At 37.5% G+C, this 19,599-nt stretch overlaps 1 long non-coding RNA gene across 1 annotated transcript; it reads right to left on the bottom strand.

Moving 5' to 3' along the window:
• Window positions 1-3,037: 3,037 nt before the first annotated feature.
• On the bottom strand, window positions 3,038-19,595 carry LOC147582019 (uncharacterized). Its single transcript, XR_015249826.1, has 4 exons — window positions 19,286-19,595; window positions 8,036-8,254; window positions 6,496-6,636; window positions 3,038-3,644 (listed from the first exon to the last, which is right to left on the bottom strand). It is a non-coding gene; the product is annotated as an uncharacterized LOC147582019 (long non-coding RNA).
• Window positions 19,596-19,599: the final 4 nt, after the last annotated feature.

Genomic DNA, 19,599 nt, shown 5'->3' with positions numbered 1-19,599 from the left:
TTTAGGACTGAGACTTCACATGTATCTAGACCTCAGTAACTGAAATCTGGTGTTCAAGGGTGAATATATTTGGCAGTTAGAAATTTTCAACTAGAGCCAAAGGCAAGAATGGTAAATAAATAATTTTTCCCCACACTATTTTAAAACATTCGGAGTTTGAATTTCTCTGATCAGAGCTGCCCTTTACTAGGTCTCTACTAGGTAACAGTAGCTCACACATTTATTGAGGATCTACTCTTTAATGCCAGACTGTGTTCCAGATGTCATACAGAAGTGGACAGACTAGACTCTGTATTTTAAAGAGATATAGTTTAGTATAGATTCTACTGTATCTGCAATAAATAAAAATGACTAGCAAGGCGTTGTTCTATGAACTTTAGCTTTAAATCATTTAGGTCTTGCAACGAGCTTATGAAGTATTATTATCCCATTTTAGAGGAAAAGAAATAGACATTAAATACCTTTCCTGGGTGGAAGCTAGCAGGTGGAAGAGCCAATGTTTGAAACCTGTTATGCTAAGCTCAGAGCCCACATTATTATCCAAGATAATTTCAGGAATCAACTGAACTCTATCAAGAAGTTAGCATATGCCATTAAGATGGAAAGTGCAAAGGGGAGAGGATTCGGTATTCAGTGAAGGCATCTTGAAAAGGTCATTTGGATTGAGACTTGGTTGTTAAGAAAGAAGCCATTTGAAAGACTATGTGAAGAGGATTTAAAGCAAATTCTCTGAGGTGGCAAGGAATTTTGCAGTTTGTGGTTTAGAAAGTGAGCCAGGTGGTAGTCATTTTGAATTAGAGAAAAGTTGAAGGAGATGGAACGAAGACAGTGGCATAGGCAGAGGCCAGATCATAGAGGACATGGTAAGGAGTCTAGATTGTATTAAACTTGAAGTGGAATGCCACTGCAGGATTTTAGGCAATGGGATGATATGATCTGTTTTTGCAGAAATTGTTTAGGAGGATGTTGTGGCAGTAACACAGGCATGAGGCACAGGTGGCTTGGACTAGGACAGCAGTGGGCACGGGAGAAACTGATAGAAGATTCTTGGCAGCTGAGGGAAGGATGAATTGGAGGGGCCAAGGGTGAAGCAGGCATGTAAGTAAGTTCATTCTGGGGAAATGATAAGCTGTTCTAAGTGGATAAGGTCCCAGGGAGCTAGGACTGAACAGGTTGAAAAGATGTGGAAAGATTTGTTAGGGTTCAACTTCTACTGAAAAGGAGGGGAAAGAGAGGGACAATTGTTGAAGATGATTTCTGACATCAGAATTCTGACAGCTTCCTCGTACTAATGTATTAATGTCATAGGAAAAGGCCAAATTGTTATATAGTAGCCAAATTTAGATCATCATGCTTTCTATTCCTTCTTTCAAAGTTCTTTGTGTGAGAACGCAAGTTCCCTCCTGTAACAGCAAGGACTCAGAGTGTATTCTTTTTTCTGACATATAAATTCACTGACAAGTTTACCAAAGATAACATTTTCAATTTTAGTCCATTTAAATTTTAAACTTATTATGTGATTTTGTGCTTTTCAAGTTAGTTTTCCTTCATGAAAAACCAGCTGATTAAATGAACTGCAGAAATACATAGACCAAAAATGGCATATAAAAATGAAATTAATCTAAGCCTCAAGTGAACTATAAGCCATGAAACATTTATAAACCAAATGACTTCATTCTCCTGGTAACTGCATTAATGAACCATTAATACATATGCCAGAATACTGTGAAGCTACTCTTATAAATGTAACATTGTATGTGCATAAAATATGCATTTAAAATTTTTTCCATTAATGAATCATCTAATATATAGAGTATTTGTATATATACATACATATCTCCAATACAGAGAGAGAAAGCTTATTTTATTTTTTATTTATTTCTTAATGTTTATTTATTTTTGAGAGAGAGAGGGAGAGAGAGAGAGAGAGAGACAGAGAATCCAAAATGAGCTCTGTGTTGACAGCAGAGAGCCCAATATGGGGCTCGAACTCACAAACTGTGAGATCATGACCTAAGCCAAAGTCATATGCTTAACCGACTGAGCCATCCAGATGCCCAGAGAGAACATTTAAATCAATATTATAAATAGTCACAGTTTCATCAGTTAATTATTTTAATTCAACTACTTAAGTAATTATTTCTGGGTTCTGAGTGATCAAAAAAATGGGATAATATGAAAAAAGTTCTTACCTGATGCAAAGAGCACTATGTTCTGCTTGCAATTATTTTCCTTTCCTTTCCTCTTTTCCCATTCTCTCTCCCTCCATCCTTCCCTCCCTTTCCTCTCTTCTCTCTCTAAACTCTCTCCTAAGGTGATCTTATCCATTTCCTTGGCCCTATACATCATCTCTGTATAGACAGTTCCTGAAGTCATACACAGCGCTCACAGCCCCAGACCATTTGTTATCTCATAGCCATAACCGATTTTAGCCAAACTCGTTTTTAAAAATCTCTACACTCCCCAACTGAATACTCTCTCCTCCATTCCAAGAAATGGAATTGCAAACCATTTACTCACTTAACTCTGAAATCATCTAATTCTTCAATGAATGCTACAGATTCTACCTCTAAAATATGTCTTCCACTAACCAATTCTCTCCATCTCCACTATCACTATAGGTTAAGCCACCATGTTCTCCCACTTAGACTTCTGTTTGTAATTACTTGAAAAAGTGATGGGGCACCCGGATGGCTCAGTCGGTTGAATGTCTGACTTTGGCTCAGGTCATGATCTCGCAGTTTGTGAGATGGAGCCTGATGTCAGATTCTGTGCGGACAGATCTGGAAGACAGATCTGTGCTCAGATCCTGGAGGCTGCTTCGGATTCTGTGACTCCTTTTCTCTCTACCCTTTCCCTGCTCCTGCTCTCTCTCCCCAAAATAAATAAACATTAAAAAAAAAACACAAAAAAGTGAGATGTCCCTTTTAAAATATCACATTGGTAGATTGTAATAAGTTTACATCGTAAAGACTATTGAAATTGTACCTTTAATGGCATAGTGACTTGCCAAAATCGGGGGGGGGGGGTAGGGGGGTGGAGGGGTCTCTTTGGTTGCTTCTGACTGCAATTAACAGTGGGAATAAGGAGAATTTTCATCCATAATTTCTTACTCTGTTTCTGGTGATCTGTCAGGTGTTAAAGAGATTGTGAGATGATCAACAGTTTTACCTGAAACAATTCACCCTGTATCTGACAATTAGGCAAACATGTATGTGTTAAATTAGAAGATAAATACTTAGATGGATGGATAACAATCACTACTTTTAAATTTGCATACTTAGAGCCCAGGATTTCTAATGGTGTGTATCAGTTTAAGAATCACATTAGATTATGACATCCTTACTGTGATCCTTTGGTATAAAAACAGAGGTTCAGAAAGCTACATGACTCTTGCAAACTCACACACCTAGTATTTGACAGAACCTAGCTTGGACCACCAATTCTCACATCCAGCCCTGTTTTCCTTCATTTCTCAAACTGTTTCTCCCAAAAGACTGTCTGTGGCTGTCCAAAATACTGTTGTTAGAAACGTACCTTTTTGGAAACACTAAATGATATTTATGTGCAGCCTTCAAAAAATATTGGCAGAACACAGCTGCCACTGAACAACTTCGAGAAAAACGTATCATCATTTTCTACCCCTGCAGACAAAGAAATGGATTGTTTGTTACCAGTGTTTATCAAGTAATTACTTAATTTTGGCAGTCTGTATTGCAATTTAGTGTACAATGATTCCATTGTAACCATAAATTACTATTCTTATTAAGGTAGAAATAATATGATACAATCTGTGTTCCATTACTTTCTTTTTAGTTTATTTATTTTGAGGGAGAGCACCTGTGCAGGAGCGAGGGAGTGTGGGGGAGGGGCAGAGAGCAAGAGAAAGAGAGAGAGAATCCCAAGCTGGCTCACCAACTATGAGATCATGACCTGAGCCAAAACCAAGAGTCGGGCACTTGATTGACTGAGGCACCCAGCAGACTCCTGTTTTTGTTTTTGTTTTTTTAGTTTATTTCCATTACTCTTTTAAAAACTATATTTTGGTCAGTATTCTCTACATGCTCCTTTTGTTAATACCACCTAAGATCTGTTTCTGATCATGTTCCCATTAAAAACCATGCTGCTTCTATTTTATAAGTCTGAAACCACAGCCCTGAATATTACATAGTCAAATGAAAATGGGCATAAAATTCTGTTCCAATGCATGAATTTTAAAGAGCTCAATGTGTTCTATGCAAGAAGATAGAACTACAAGGTTTTCCCTCATTAACGTTGTCATAATTTATTGTTGTGTTCCAATTTGGCTATTTCTTGTTAGCTTCCACTTTTGTCTGAGAAAAAATGGAATCGAGCAGAATTATTACTGAATGCATGAGGTTTTTAGTTTGGTAATAATTAAACACTAGCAAAAAGATAATTTGCATCTGAAATTATGAAAGTTGATGTGAGTAGTAGTTGAATTATACATTCTTAGTAACCATATTATTATGAAATCTTTTTAAAATGTAATAACAAAATCCAATTTATATACATTTAGCAGACCAATAAAATTAATTTTTATAGGAAATCTTTCCTACTAATTACGTAAATTCCTCCACAAGGTATCTAACCACCTGGATCTTTAGTTCTCTCATCTGAAAAATAAGAATACAATTAGGGACACCTAGGTGGCTCAGTCAGTTGAGCGTTTGACTTCGGCTCAGGTCATGATCTCACAGTTTGTGAGCTCAAGCCCCACACTGGGCTCACTGCTGTCAGCAAGGAGCCCGAGTCAAATCCTCTGTCCCCCGTCCCCTTATCTGCCTCTCTCTCTCTCTCTCTCAAAAAAATGCATAGAATTTATACCTACCTGTTAAGGACTATTTATTTTATCTTATCAAATTCATTTTATTTTTCCATGTTTTATAATATACCTAAGTTATTAAAATGAATACACATATGTAACACACATTAGTATATATGTGTGAGTATAAATAAATTTGTGTATAAAACATGAGTTAAATTATACAGGCTTTTGTAACAGGAATAATTAACACAATGTGGAGCAAATAGTAAATGCTCAGTAATATTATCTGTTATGATTACGCTTCTAGGTGGAAATAAAGTTGGAGAATAACAGGTAACTATATTCACTCTCTGTCCAATATTTATAGTAATTCACCACATAAATATTTATTAATGAATTCTTCTTTGCTATTACATAAATCTACATGAAAAAATCCATCTCACTAAAAGAAGGTGATGGGTATCTTATGTACACAAATAGTGATTACACATGAAAGATTACTTCAACTTTTATCTCTTATTTTTTAGAAAGAAATAAAAATTTTAATGACAGACTAAGAATGGACTTTCTTGCCAGTATACCACTTATTATTTTGATTAAACTCTCTCAGATACCAATCAGTAATGATGCAAGCATATTTTATCTATATTTCTTTCAGCAATGAAAGGCAAAATCTATCCCATGCTCTGCCATAATTCTACCTTTGCAATTGTAGCATTAAATGTTTTCAAGGTATTCCATCACACTGAGTGGGTAAAAGGAGTTGCAGCAGTTTGAAAAATTGACCAAATATTTTATATATATATATAAATATATGTATATGTGTGTACGTGTATATACATATATATGTATATATACATATATATTTAAATGTAATTCTTAACATAGAAATTCTATTTCATAAAACAGTAGCTCCACTTTTTGGCACTAGGATATCACTCATTACCTACAGCTTAAATTTTTAATTTAGTGGACATTTAGTCAAGCATTGCCTTAATATATAGGTGTCCTTTTACAAACAACTCTGTACTTTGAAGTATTTATATTTTCATTCACAAACTTGAGCTAGGCAAATTAGTGTACTTAATGACAAAACAATATCTTTAATACAATTTTGTTTCTTTTTTAAAAATATTTTGGGTCTTTGGTTTAAAATGGCACTAGGCTAGAAAGTTGCCCCACAATTTCTAAACAAGATGCTCATGGGGGTTTAGAAAAAGTGATGTTTGGAATCAGCCTACTGCCAGCATCTGGGTAGAATTTCTATGATAAACTTGATGAGTCTGCAGTGAGAAAAATGACTTCTATCACATTCTTCGCATCACGCAGGACAACAGTCATTCATATGAAAAGAAGGAGGTAGATTCCTGAGATCCTTGGAGTCATCGGCTTTATACATATTAGAAGAAAAAGCAGCCATGCCATTATGGTAAGGATTCTGCTTTTTTTTTTTTTTTTTTTCCCAATGTCTATTTATTTTTGAGAGAGTGAGGAAGGGGGGAGAGAATACATGGGGAAGAGAGGGGGAGAGAATTCCAAGCAGGATCCACACTATCAGTGCAGAGCCTGATGCGGTGCCAGATCTCAACTGTGAGCCAAAAATCAAGAGTCTGACGCTTAACTGACTGAGCCGCCCCAGGGACCCCAGGATTCTGCTTGAGTGCCAGTGGCAAAATCTGGCCACCTGCTTGTATGCTGATACATACTTAAAGAAGGCTTCTTCTAGTGAGAAGGAGGCTCGGTGTTGGGGAATACCATGAAGAGGAGTTGCAGCAGTAGCACTGGGGTGGAAGTTGTTGATTGTCAAGGTTGATGCATCCTGGAACTACCGTCTCCCCTCTATGCGGCTATTGGTAGTGTCAAAGATAAGAGGTATTTAGTGACAATTTATATTGGGGGAATAGAGCTTTTCATGTCACATAGTACTTTCGCTGAATAATCTGATGATCCAGCCTACTATAAAAGTCCAACAGAAGAACTACCATTTGTATTTATTCTTATCCAATGAAAAACAAACATTAAGCTTTACCAGTATTTTGTATACAAATCTATACTGTACCCTCCTTCTTTTCCAGGGCTCATCTGCAGTGTTAGTGAGGTTTTGAGGGAAGAGTCGGAGCCCACAGCTTAGAGGGGTTGACACGAGTGCCCGTTTTCACCCCTTCCCTTTTGCAGGACAGCAACATGTTGTGGTTTATAAATGCCCACTAAATAGAGTAATGGACTGGATTTGTGTTTAACTTAAATTTTCCTCACAAGATCACACATGTCTTCAAAGTCAAAGTCAGAGAACAGATTAAATGAGAAGACAACAAATTAGAACAAAACATAAGAGGAGGAAGCTGATACCAAAAAGGAGTTGGGTTATTTAGGAAGCATGTAAAGAAGCCATTTAGTAAAACAGAATAATTTAAATCCTCAATGGAAATGATAGAGTATAAATGATAGTTCAGAAATTTTAATCAGGGCTGTAGAGAATACACTTAAGATATTACCTTCTAATTCAGAAGAAAAGGACAAAGAGATTAAAATGAAAGAGAAAACAATAGCAAAGAAATGAACAATTAATAACAGGCAAAAATTTAAAGTATTAATAATTTTAAACTAAAATTAGAATTAACTTTGACCCATCAAATTAACATAGACAAAATTAAGTGAAAACATCTAGTTTTAGTAAATATGAAGGCAATCAGAACTCTCTTAGAGTTTATTTTACTGTACATCGTATTTAAAAATCCATAGCAGGTAATTAGGCATTGAAACACATTATAAAACTTGTATGTTACCTGACTTATCAAATCCAATGGAAAGAATTTATCCTAAGAATGTAATCAGGGACACACATAAAGTAAAATCTCCTACTGGCCTGAATGTCTAAGGGACTAGTTAAATAAATCATGATACACCTCTGCAACTGAACACTTTGTGGTTTGAGGCCCATTAAGGATAACTGCAAATTCTTTGACACTCCTCTTATTAAGAAGTGGGATCGGGGCGCCTGGGTGGCGCAGTCGGTTAAGCATCCGACTTCAGCCAGGTCACGATCTCGCGGTCCATGAGTTCGAGCCCCGCGTCGGGCTCTGGGCTGATGGCTCGGAACCTGGAGCCTGTTTCCGATTCTGTGTCTCCCTCTCTCTCTGCCCCTCCCCCGTTCATGCTCCGTCTCTCTCTGTCCCAAAAATAAATAAAAACGTTGAAAAAAAATTAAAAAAAAAAAAAAAAGAAGTGGGATCTATTTCTCTTCACCTTGGATATGGGCTGGCCTTAGTGCCTTGCTTAACCAATAAAATGTGGTAGAAGTGGTGTTCTCAGATTCTCAGAGTTGGGTAATAAAGAAGAAGCTATTCAGCTTCTGCTCGGGTCTCTTGCAACACTCGTTCTTGGACCACTTGCCATATAATAAGACCAGCTATCCTGAGGCTGTCATGCTGGAGAGGCTGTGTGAGGACACCACATGGAGAGGTCCTGTAACCAAAAGAAAAAGAGATGTTGGGCATTTCAAGTCTCCAGCTTTTCCAGTCATCCCAGTTGAGGCCACAGTTATCAGGAAACAGAAAGAACTCATCTCTGCCAAGACCTGCCCAAACTGCAGATAGATAAGCAAAAGGAATGGTTCTTATTTTAAGCCACTACATTTTGGAGTGGTTTGTAATACAGCAATAAATAAGTAGAACATGATTTGGTGTGTGGAATTGGTATAGGGGCAGAAAATTCTCTTCTTCCTTCCAGATGCTTTGGTTGGTCTAATAATTAAATTGACATAAGCCAAAAAAAATAGATTTGTGAAGAATTGATGAGACAAAGAAGTGTGGGCTTAGGGTAGTAAATTAGTGAGGAAGATGGCACCTGGGTGGCTCAGTTGGTTGAGCAGTTGACTCTTGATTTTGGCTCAGGTCAAGATCCCAGAGTCATGGGATCAAGACCCGTGTCAGGTTCCATGCTGAGTGTGGAGCTGCTTAAGATTCTCTTCCTCTTTCTGCCCCTCCCCCACTCATTGTCTCTAAATAAATAAATAAATAAATAAACAAACATTTAAAAAAAGAAATATACTCTCAAATTCATTTGGCAGAATTGATTTTCAGGACTGACCATTTTACATATATTCCTCAAATCATGTAATAGCCTTTAGAACTTACATGAGTTCGTTTTAGTTAAATACATATATTACAGTGTTATATATGTTTTACATATATGTTCCTATATACATGAAGTTAGAAACAGTAATAGCTCACAGTAATTAGCATAACATAGTGATAAATTAATTGCTTAGCAAATATTAATGACAAACATTTCTATTAAGAAATAGACGTATCACACTCCTTGGCATTTACACAAAGGAATTGAAAAATGTATGTCTATAACAAAGCTACACGTTGATGTTTATAGCAACTTCATAATTGCCAAAACTTGGAAGCAACCAACAGGTTCTTCAGTAGGCAAATGGATAAATAAACTGTGATACATCCATACAATGAAATATGCAGCACTAAAGAGAAAGGAGTTATCAAGTCATGAAAATATATGCAGGAAACTTAAATATATATATTACGCGGTGAAAGAAGTTAATCTGGAAAGGTTATATACTCTATAATTCCAACCCTATGATATTTAGAAAAAGCAAAACTATGAACACATTAAAGACCAGTGATCTCCAAGGGTTGCAGGACAGTGTTTTTATATGGAAATATCCTGCCAAGCAACTGTTAAAGCTGTGAATTTTAGGCTGTGGATATCATACTATAGTTCTCACAGAATAATAGTGATATTGAGAGATCTTATTGGAAAGGTTGCTTTACAGTTGTTGTAAGGAAGCATCTTATATGGTTTCTGATTGATACCAGCATCCTGGTGTTCATGTTTTGTATAATACCTTTCCTTGAATGTAATCTGGACAAGTAGCTTGGTTCTAATCAGTAAAACATGACAATGGTCATGGGGTGTAATGGCCACGATTAAGTTACAAATGATTGTGACTTCTGTCTTGTTGGGAGACTCTATCTATTGTCTGCATGGCTTGCACACTTTGATGATATGAGCTGCATTGTGGGAGAGGCCCAGGAGGCATGTAACTGGGTGGGCTCCAGTAAATAGACAGGTAAGAAGTGAGGATCTCAGTCAACCCAATCTGAATGCCGCCAACAGTCACTGAGTGAGCCTGGTGACAGACCCTTCTCTGGCTGCAACTTCAGATGAGATGCTAGTTCAGATGAGATTCCTAGTTCAAACACCTTCATTGCAGCCTTGTCATAGGCTGTGACAACAGGGGACCCAAATAAGCCATGTGAGGTTTCTTGACCCAGAAACTATGAGATAATGAATGTGTGTTGCTCTGTAACAATAGATAATAAAAGATCCTTTTCAGTAAAACTGCTTTTATGTAAGTTCTTAAATAAATACAAAAAACAACTAATTAAATGAACAAAACTCATCTTCATAAAAATCATGCCAATTTTATGAAATTCTCCTTTTCTAAGAAAGTCATATAATTCATCTGGCAAGGCAAAACAGTATCTACTATAATGTGTCTTCTAGATGGCAGACACTCATGCTATTTCTCCCTAAATCATCTGTTATAATGAAGAAGGGAAATGGGAGATATGAGATTCATCCAACAAAACCTACATGATACCAGAGGACCTACAGCTCACCTTTTTCTAGAGGGAAGGACAGTATCAAATTCCTTCACTAAGACCACCACAGAGTTTTGTCTCAGAGATTTCCCTAGTCATCATTTCCTTCAGACACACAGGCATACATACAATAATGTAAGATGGCTTCTTCCCCCATTTGACCTCAGGCAATTTACTTAGCTTCCCTGGATCTCCATTATTTTATCAATAAAATGAAGTTTTTGGATTATATGATGTATAAAAACACCTCCCATAACTACTAAAATATTGCAAATAAGTGCATCTAAAAAGATGCTACATTCTTGATGTGGCCACTCCAGAAGCTTCTGATAAGAGACTATAATCTTTAATGCAAAGTTGTTGGATGTACAGCCTGAAAGTGCCAACAATTTCTGCTCACACATTTTATTGCAAACTTAAATCCTCTGCAATCCACAGAGATTCTTTTGAGTAGAGCCTCTAGGCTTTTTTTTTTTTTTGGACACTTGTTTTTTTCATATTCCTAGTTCAACTTTAAAAGTATTTATTCCTCACACAAAAAACCATAAAATACCTAGGAATAAATCTAACCAAAGAGGTGAAAAATCTATACACTGAAAACTATAGAAAGCTTATGAAAGAAATTGAAGAGGACACAAAAAAATGGAAAGAGATTCCATGCTCCTGGATAGGAAGAACAAATATTGTTAAAATGTCAATAATACCCAAAGCAATCTACATATTCAATGCAATCCCTATCAAAATAACACCAGCATTCTTCACAGAGCCAGAACAAATAATCCTAAAATTTGTATGGAACCAGAAAAGACCCCAAATAGCCAAACCAATCTTGAAAACCAAAAGCAGGAGGCATCACAACCCCAGACTTCAAGGTATACTACAAAGCTGTAATCATCAAGACAGTATGGTACCCGCACAAGAACAGACAGTCAGATCAATGGAACAGAATAGAGAACCCAGAAATGGACCCACAAACATATGGCTAACTAATCTTTGACCAAGCAGGAAAGAATATCCAATGGAATAAAGACAGTCTCTTCAGCAAGTGGTGCTGGGAAAACTGGACAGGAACTTGCAGAAGAATGAACCTGGACCACTTTCTTACACCATACACAAAAATAAACTCAAAATGGATGAAAGACCTCAATGTAAGACAGGAAGCCATCAACATCCTCGAGGAGAAAGCAGGCAAAAACCTCTTCAATCTTGGCCGCAGCAACTTCTTATTCAACATGTCTCCAGAGGCAAGGGAAACAAAAGCAAAAATGAACTACTGGGACCTCATCAAAATAAAAAGCTTCTGCACAGTGAAGGAAACAATCAGAAAAACTAAAAGGCAACCGACAGAATGGGAGAAGATATTTGCAAATGACATATCAGATAAACGGTTAGTATCCTAAATCTATAAAGAACTTATCAAACTCAACACCCAAAAAACAAAGAATCCAGTGAAGAAATGGGCAAAAGACATGAATAGACATTTCTCCATAGAAGACATCCAGATGGCCAGCTGACACATAAAAAAATGCTCAACATCACTCATCATCAGTGAGTTACCACCTTACACCTGTCAGAGTGGCTCACATTAACAACTCAGGCAACAACAGATGTTGTTGAGGATGTGAAAAAGAGGATCTCTTTTGCATTGTTAGTGGGGATGCAAGCTGGTGCAGCCACTCTGGAAAACAGTATGGAGGTTCCTCAAAAAACTAAAAATAGAACTACCCTATTACCCAGCAATTGCATTACTAGGCATTTATCGAAAGGATACAGGTGTGCTATTTCGAAGGGACACATGCACCCCCATGTTTATAGCAGAACTATCAACAATAGCCAAAGTAGGGAAAGAGCTCAAATGTCCATCGCTGGATGAATGCATAAAGAAGATGTGGTATATATATATATATATATATACACATATATATACACACACACACACAATGGAGTATTACTTGGCAATCAAAAAGAATGAAATCTTGCCATTTGCAACTATGTGGATGGAACTGGAGGGTATTATGCTAAGTGAAATTAGAGAAAGACAAAAATCATATGACTTCACTCACATGAGGCCATTAAGAGACAAAACAGATGAACATAAGGGAAGGGAAACAAAAATAATATAAAAACAGGGAGGGGGAAAAAACAGAAGAGACACATAAATATGGAGAACAAACTGAGGGTTATGGGAGGGGTTGTTCAAGGGGGGATGGGCTAAATGGGTAAGGGGCACTAAAGAATCTACTCCTGAAATCATTGTTGCACTATATGCTAACTAATTTGGATGTAAATTCAAATATAAATAAATAAATAAAACTAGGGAAAAAAAAAGTAATTATTCCTCATATTCGTTACTCTAGAAGTGACAATTCCTTTCCTTCAGAGCAAGAAAGAAATAAAAAAATGTTCCACAACAGGGGCACCTCGGTGGCTCAGCTCAGTCACTCAAGCATCTGACTCTTTATTATGGCTCAGGTCATGATCTCACAGTTCATGGGATTGAGCATTGAGTTGGGTCATGGGCTGATAGTGTGGAGCCTGCTTGGGGTTCTCTCTCTCCTCTCTCTCTGCCCCTCCCTCTCCCTCCCTCTCTCTCTCAAATAAACAAATAAAGATTAAAAAAAAAATTCCACAACTGCCAAAGAGAAATAAGCACAAAACTGAATGATACTCCCTATGGTAACGCACTTTGAAATAAATGAATATTTATGAGGTGTTTAATGAATCTAAAACTAATGATAAAAGTCAGAGAAATTTTTCCAGAAGAGGAAAAATAATCAGCACTGTACAAATAATAATTTACAAAAGAAAATCAGAGAAGCAAAAAATAACGTAGGTAAGACGCAGATGCTAAAGTGTTTTTCTAAAAGACAAATGAAGTCACAAAAAATTAATTCCCTTAAGGAATAAAAATCTATTTTTCCTTGGCATTCTTGCTCTTAGACGTGCACTCTCCAGGATTGTTTACTAATCCTTTAATGCCTATAGAGACATTTATTAACACCAATATCCACCATTGTTTCATTTACTGTCAGCACCTAGTTTTTCTTTGGGAGAACACCCTGCTGAGGTTTGAGGGCCACGTGGTTCTGACCAGAATGACAGCACATTCTCTGGGAGAAACACTGCAGTAACCTTCACTTAGCTATTGCTGTACAGTTTGGGTTCTGATACTCTCTTAAACACTTCTAATCTTGGGGCACAGAGCACGAGTCTTAATTTCAAGGTCGTGAGTTCAAGCCACAGGTTGAGCATGGTGCTTGTAAAACGGCGGGCCTAAGCTGGCCGACTCCACCTTGTTCTGTGTCCCTCACCTTGACCACGCCTCCTCCCCTTGAGTAACCTCCTGCTCACCCATTCAAACTTCCCGATCAAAACAGGCCTGGCGACCTGCATAACAGGACTCCGACCCTTCCCCAGCTAATCGGCTGAAGCCACAGCCATTACCTCACCAACTGCCCCTAGGCCCCAATAAAACCTTTGTGCTTTTGAAACTCGCTCTCTCTCCCCGGCATCTCACCACTGCGTTGGTGCAGGTAGGGGATTGAGCTCCAGCTAGCTCCAATAAAGGCTCTTTGCTTTTGCAGCGGACTCGGCTCCCTGGTGGTCTTTGGAGATCACGAATTCTGGGCATAACACTTGCACTTCCAACCTTATGCCTCCCCATATTTTAGGAGGATAAAAATTACACATTAACATCCATAATAAATTACTTATTTAGGAATTTAACTTTTTATAACAAAATCGATTAAAATGTTTAATTCAGTATTTTCTTTAAGTAAAATACAAATGTTCACTGATACAGCTTTTGGAAAAAGACATAGCTTTCATAGTTTTACTAGTGAAGATCTGTGCTCCCAAATATATGATATTCCAAAGAGTACAGCCATTGTTGAGCATTCCCTTGTAGTTATGAAAGCTACATGCCTGAAGGACACAGCAGCCAGGCTATTCATGTGTGACATAATTTGGTGCATGAGTACTATATCATTCCAGCAGGCCAAGACATTAGGCTAGGTCATCAAACAGGTTTTTGTATACCCAAACAATAAATATAGGAATCCAAAGACAAGTCATTTCAGTTATTTCTAAATCCCTGAATCAATAAGTTTCATGGAGGAATTTGTGAACCAGAAGCTTTGCTTTTAAGGTGTTTTTTTTTTTTCTCTTATAAGTTTATTTATTTTGGGAGAGAGAGTGCAAGCAGGGGAGGGAGGGCAGAGAGAGAGCAAGAAAGAATCCCAAGCAAGCTCTGCACTGTCAACATGGAGTGGTACGTGGGGCTCAAACCCATGAACTGTGAGACCACGACTTGAGCTGAAATCAAGAGTTGGATACTTAACCGACTGAGCCACCCAGGCGCCCCACTCCCAACTTTTTTTTTTTTAAATCATAAAGACTAATACACCATGAAGTAGTTGAATTGTAAAGGCAGTCACAAGAGTCTCACTGGGGCAAAACAAAACAAAATGGTGCCTCTTCCCTTGTATTCTTAATCTTCTAAACCAATAGATGATATCTGTGATGAATGAAAACCACAGACCTTCAAGTGTGAAATAGGAAAATTTTTTTTTTTTTTTTTTTTTTTTTTTTTTTTACTTTGGTGTTCTAAAAGTTGCCTTTTTCATATTCAATTCTCTTTTCAAGGCAGGCCAATTTTTTTTTTTTTTTCAACGTTTATTATTTATTTTTGGGACAGAGAGAGACAGAGCATGAACGGGGGAGGGGCAGAGAGAGAGGGAGACACAGAATCGGAAACAGGCTCCAGGCTCTGAGCCATCAGCCCAGAGCCCGACGCGGGGCTCGAACTCGCGGGGCTCGAACTCACGGACCTCGAGATCGTGACCTGGCTGAAGTCGGACGCTTAACCGACTGCGCCACCCAGGCGCCCCAAGGCAGGCCAATTTTATCTTTTAGTCAAATTTATTTCTTCTCCATCCCTACCCTACCACTGCCCTAATAAGCCATCATCATTTATCTCTCAAACCTAACTTCTAACCTGCCTTCAAGCAGCTGTCAGATTGACCTGCATGAACCACTATCTAGCCATGTTACTCCCCTTGCCTAAAACCTTTCCAAACCAGCAGTGGCCGTAACCACCTACAACATGAAGGCCACACTCCTCCTTCCATGGTCTGGCTTCTGATTTCTTTTCAAGCTTCATCTCTTTCTGAATTCTAAACTCCTTCAACCTAGAAGTGCTAGAAGTTTCCTACATGTATCATGCCTTTCCTCACATAGGATCTGGAATGCCACGCTCCACTTTGAATTGTCAGCCTAGCTAAGATCGGAACACCAACTTAGGTGGCATAATTTTGTGGCCGATGGAATGATTTTGAAATCTATCAGAGTAGTGTTTGAATGTCCCTTTGTTACATACTATGCATGTGTATTCAAACAAACTATTTAACCTGCTAAAGCCTCAGTTTCCCCATCTCTAATATAGGGGATATAATACTGATTATAGAGTTGTATTGAAGATTAATTGAGAGAGTATTTATAAAATTCTTAGAGGAATATGTGGCACATACTAAGTCCTTATAAGTGTGTATAAATTCACTTTCACATGAAGACTCTTCTGAGACCTCCGCTCCCTGACTATGAAAGGTGCCTCCCTTCCGTTCTCCTGCAACAACCTATCCACATTTCTATCATAGCAATTACAATATTGTAATACAATTATCTTTCATATAATGACTTTCTTCCCTTGATGGTGAATCCTTTCAGTACCATAACCACATGTATTTCATTTTTGCAACCCTGAATTAATACTGTGCTTTTGGATACTTACCGGAATTTCTAAAAAAAATGTAAATGCGCACCTCACATACTATTCCATGACTGTGAACTGTTTCTCTCATTTAACAAAAGAGTATCCTAGTGTGTCAAGTTATTTTCTCAACTAGTTTATTTACTACCCTCTGACTTCAAAAACTCCCACAGTGGTTGTCATCATCTTTTTATGTATGGTTTGCAAAATTCTAGCCCTGAACTTTTTTCCCAAGCACCTGTTAGATACTGAATATCTAAGTGTCACATTCTAGTAAACATCAATTCATTTTCCAATATACCAAAGCTAGAAAATGTGAAGTCATCCTGGACTCCTACCTCTTTCTACATCAAATTAAGCCTGTTAATTCTGTCTCCAAAATACCCACCAATTACTCTTTCATCCCTGTTCTCTGCCAGTGAGTCATTCAGGCCTTTAGCGTGTCTCACCTAGATTATAAAAATCGGAGCCTCCCCTCTCTCTGTCTCCATTTCTCTCTCATCACTTCATTTGCTTTCCTCTTCAGTCTACTTACACACCATTGTTACAATAGGCTTCTGAAAACAAAAACCTGATGTGTTATTTTCTTGCATACAGTACAATAGCTTCTGGGCAGGAAAATGGTGAAATGCTAACTAGCAAGACCTTTTTCAAAGTTCTTCACCAACTTGACTGAAATTGTTTTTTCCACACATAACTCCTGCCACTTTTCTACCTTTTCCCTCAAATAACTTCGATTTTGTAATATGAAAGTATTTATAAAGCCCTAATTCGAAAATACACGAAACTCTAAAAATTATCACAGATTTTAAAAACTGACCTAAAAAATGAATTCTAAGCTGTAGTTTTCACTGGAGACACACGGTGGCACCATTTTAGCTGCCTAACAGTATTGGAGGTCCTTTGTTAACGTCCCCTAAATACGCTTTTAAAGTTGTGCATGTGCTTGTGAGGACTGCTGTGATGTCATCCTAAACATTATTAACAGTATGCTAGGGTTAAAATGCTTCACAGTAACTTTGAAGCAAATTTAGAGGTGCTAGAATTATTTACGTATTAGGATTTTATTTATTATTCCCTTTATTATGGGCTAAATTGCCCCTCCCCCACCTCCAAATTCATATGTTGATGTTCTAACCCCAGTACACCTCAGAATGTGACTCTATTTGAGGATCAGATCTTTAAAGAGGTAATTTAGAATGAGGTTTTTAGGGTTGGTCCAAATCTAAAATGACTGGTGTGCTTATAACAGGAGATAAGGACACAAAGAGGTACAGAGGGAAGGCCATGCAGAAACAGGGAGAAGACAATCACCTATTATCCAAGGAGAGAGGAGGCCTCAGGAGAAACCATCCCTGCTGACACCTTGATCTCTGACTTCTAGACTCCAGAGCTATGAGAAAATGCATTTCTATTGTTTAAGCCAACTAGTCCGTGGTACTTTGTTATTGCAGCCCTACCACACTGAGAAGCCCTTTAAACATGTTTTAAAATACATGTATACAATACACATAAATACAATAGTTGTGGATTGATGTAACCAATCCAACGTAAGCAACTGATGTAATACTAAGGATGTAATCTCCCTATTATATAGTTATTCATGGGGGAGAGGATTCTTGATTTATGTCAGATTTTAATTATGTGAGTTCTTCAGAAGTCCTTGCCTCAAAATGCCACTGTCCCAAGTCTTGCCCATTTCCCTCTACCGACCATGAATTCAATAGTTCATATGTTTTTACTTATTTTCCCTTGCTCAACAGACTTTAATGGAATGGTTAAGGGTGCAGACTCTGGAGTTAGACTGTTTGGGGTCATAGCCCACTTCATCACTAACTGTGTAACTGTGGGAAGTTTCTTAAAAAGCCACATTTTTCTCAGATGTCTGTAAAAAATAGTCACAAGAATACCTGCATTCCAGGGCCCTGTAAGGCTTAAACAAGTTGATAAAAACAAAGTTGTGTAGAGTAGTACTGGGAACATAGTGGGTACAATTATGCTGTCCACAATCCCTCTGCTTGGTTAAACTATAGTAAAACTTTTTATCCTTCCAGGCTCAGAGGATAATATACCTCCACTTTGAAACTTTATTGACTCAACCTTCCCTTTCTCCCCAGATTGAAAACTAAATAAACTTGTGCTGTCAAAGATATTGCAGAGGGATGAGCTCTGGTTTCAAATACAGATTTTTCCATTTACCTATTATGTGATTTCAGACAGTTTGCTTAATTTCTTCGAGTTCCCATATCAAGTCCGGTACCTGACACAACAAATGCTCAGTGAGTATTTTTCTAAGGAATACACATCCGTGGGTTTAGGAATGTAGCATCAACCCCATAAGATATTGCAGTGTTCCCAGAATGTGGGACTAAATGGAGGTACCAAGATGACTTTAGGTGAGACAGACATGGCATCCAGAACACTGAATCATACAGAGAAAATTCTTCCAATTTTATTTCAATACTGCTAATTAAGTCAAGGAGAAAAATGTTTGTTTAGTGCTATGTTTCTAAATTCTTCTGTAATGCCTGCTAATCCATGTTTTCAATCAAGAGAGATTCAGAGGCTTTCACAGGTAAGATGTTAGCATTGAATCACATTTTTTAAAAAATTAATTACACTTATTTTTACTGTTTTAATTTATGACAGGTCATTCTGCTTTTTCTATTTATAGTAATGATACAAATTTTTCTTTTAAAATAAATTAAGTATCAAAGGTAATTTGATTTAAATAAAAATATTAAGTATATAAAAGGAGTATAAAGATATGGTGAAATCAATGAGACTAATATTCAAATTACTGCTGTTTGGGCAACACTGATTTCTGTAAAGCATCATGAATTATCATGTTCATTGTACTTCAAGGTACCTGTAAAGTTTATTCTCTAACAAAGGTGACAGTAGTAATTAGTGTTGTAACAAGTACTGTTTTGGTTAATTAATAGGAGTCCAAGAACAAACTAGAACCAATACAACGGTGAACTCAACACAGCTGCTGTTACCATTCCTCTGTATCGAACACTAGATAGTCCAAAAAAGCTCAAAGGTGATAGTGGGGGACAGACACTGGTCTCATTATCTCTTATCATTACCACCCACCTTACTTAGCCAGAGCTCTGCCCTCTGCAAGGTCAGTATTTGTTGACATCGTAACTTGAAGATGATGGAGACTTCTGGGAGTTCAGTGTGTAACTTTTTTTCACCTAAACTTTCCCAGGATACATTATTGCAATCAATTTTACCACCCGTTTCCTTACAGGTGCACTAAAATATTAGCAATATCACTAACAACACGGGGACTCTATTTCGACTTTCAGACTTTCAAAAACAGTTGCAATATTATTTGCCATTTGATAGGAAGCTAAATGTCAACGCTGTTTCGAGCTACATACTGACACTGCTGGAGAGCGCTT

The sequence above is a fragment of the Puma concolor genome, chromosome B1 (genome assembly GCF_028749965.1).
Source record: "Puma concolor isolate L17-30 chromosome B1, mPumCon1.1.hap2, whole genome shotgun sequence".
Classification (NCBI taxonomy): Eukaryota; Metazoa; Chordata; class Mammalia; order Carnivora; family Felidae; genus Puma; species Puma concolor.
The sequence above is the reverse complement of the archived record's forward strand: the minus strand, read 5'-3'. Positions and strand labels throughout refer to the sequence as shown.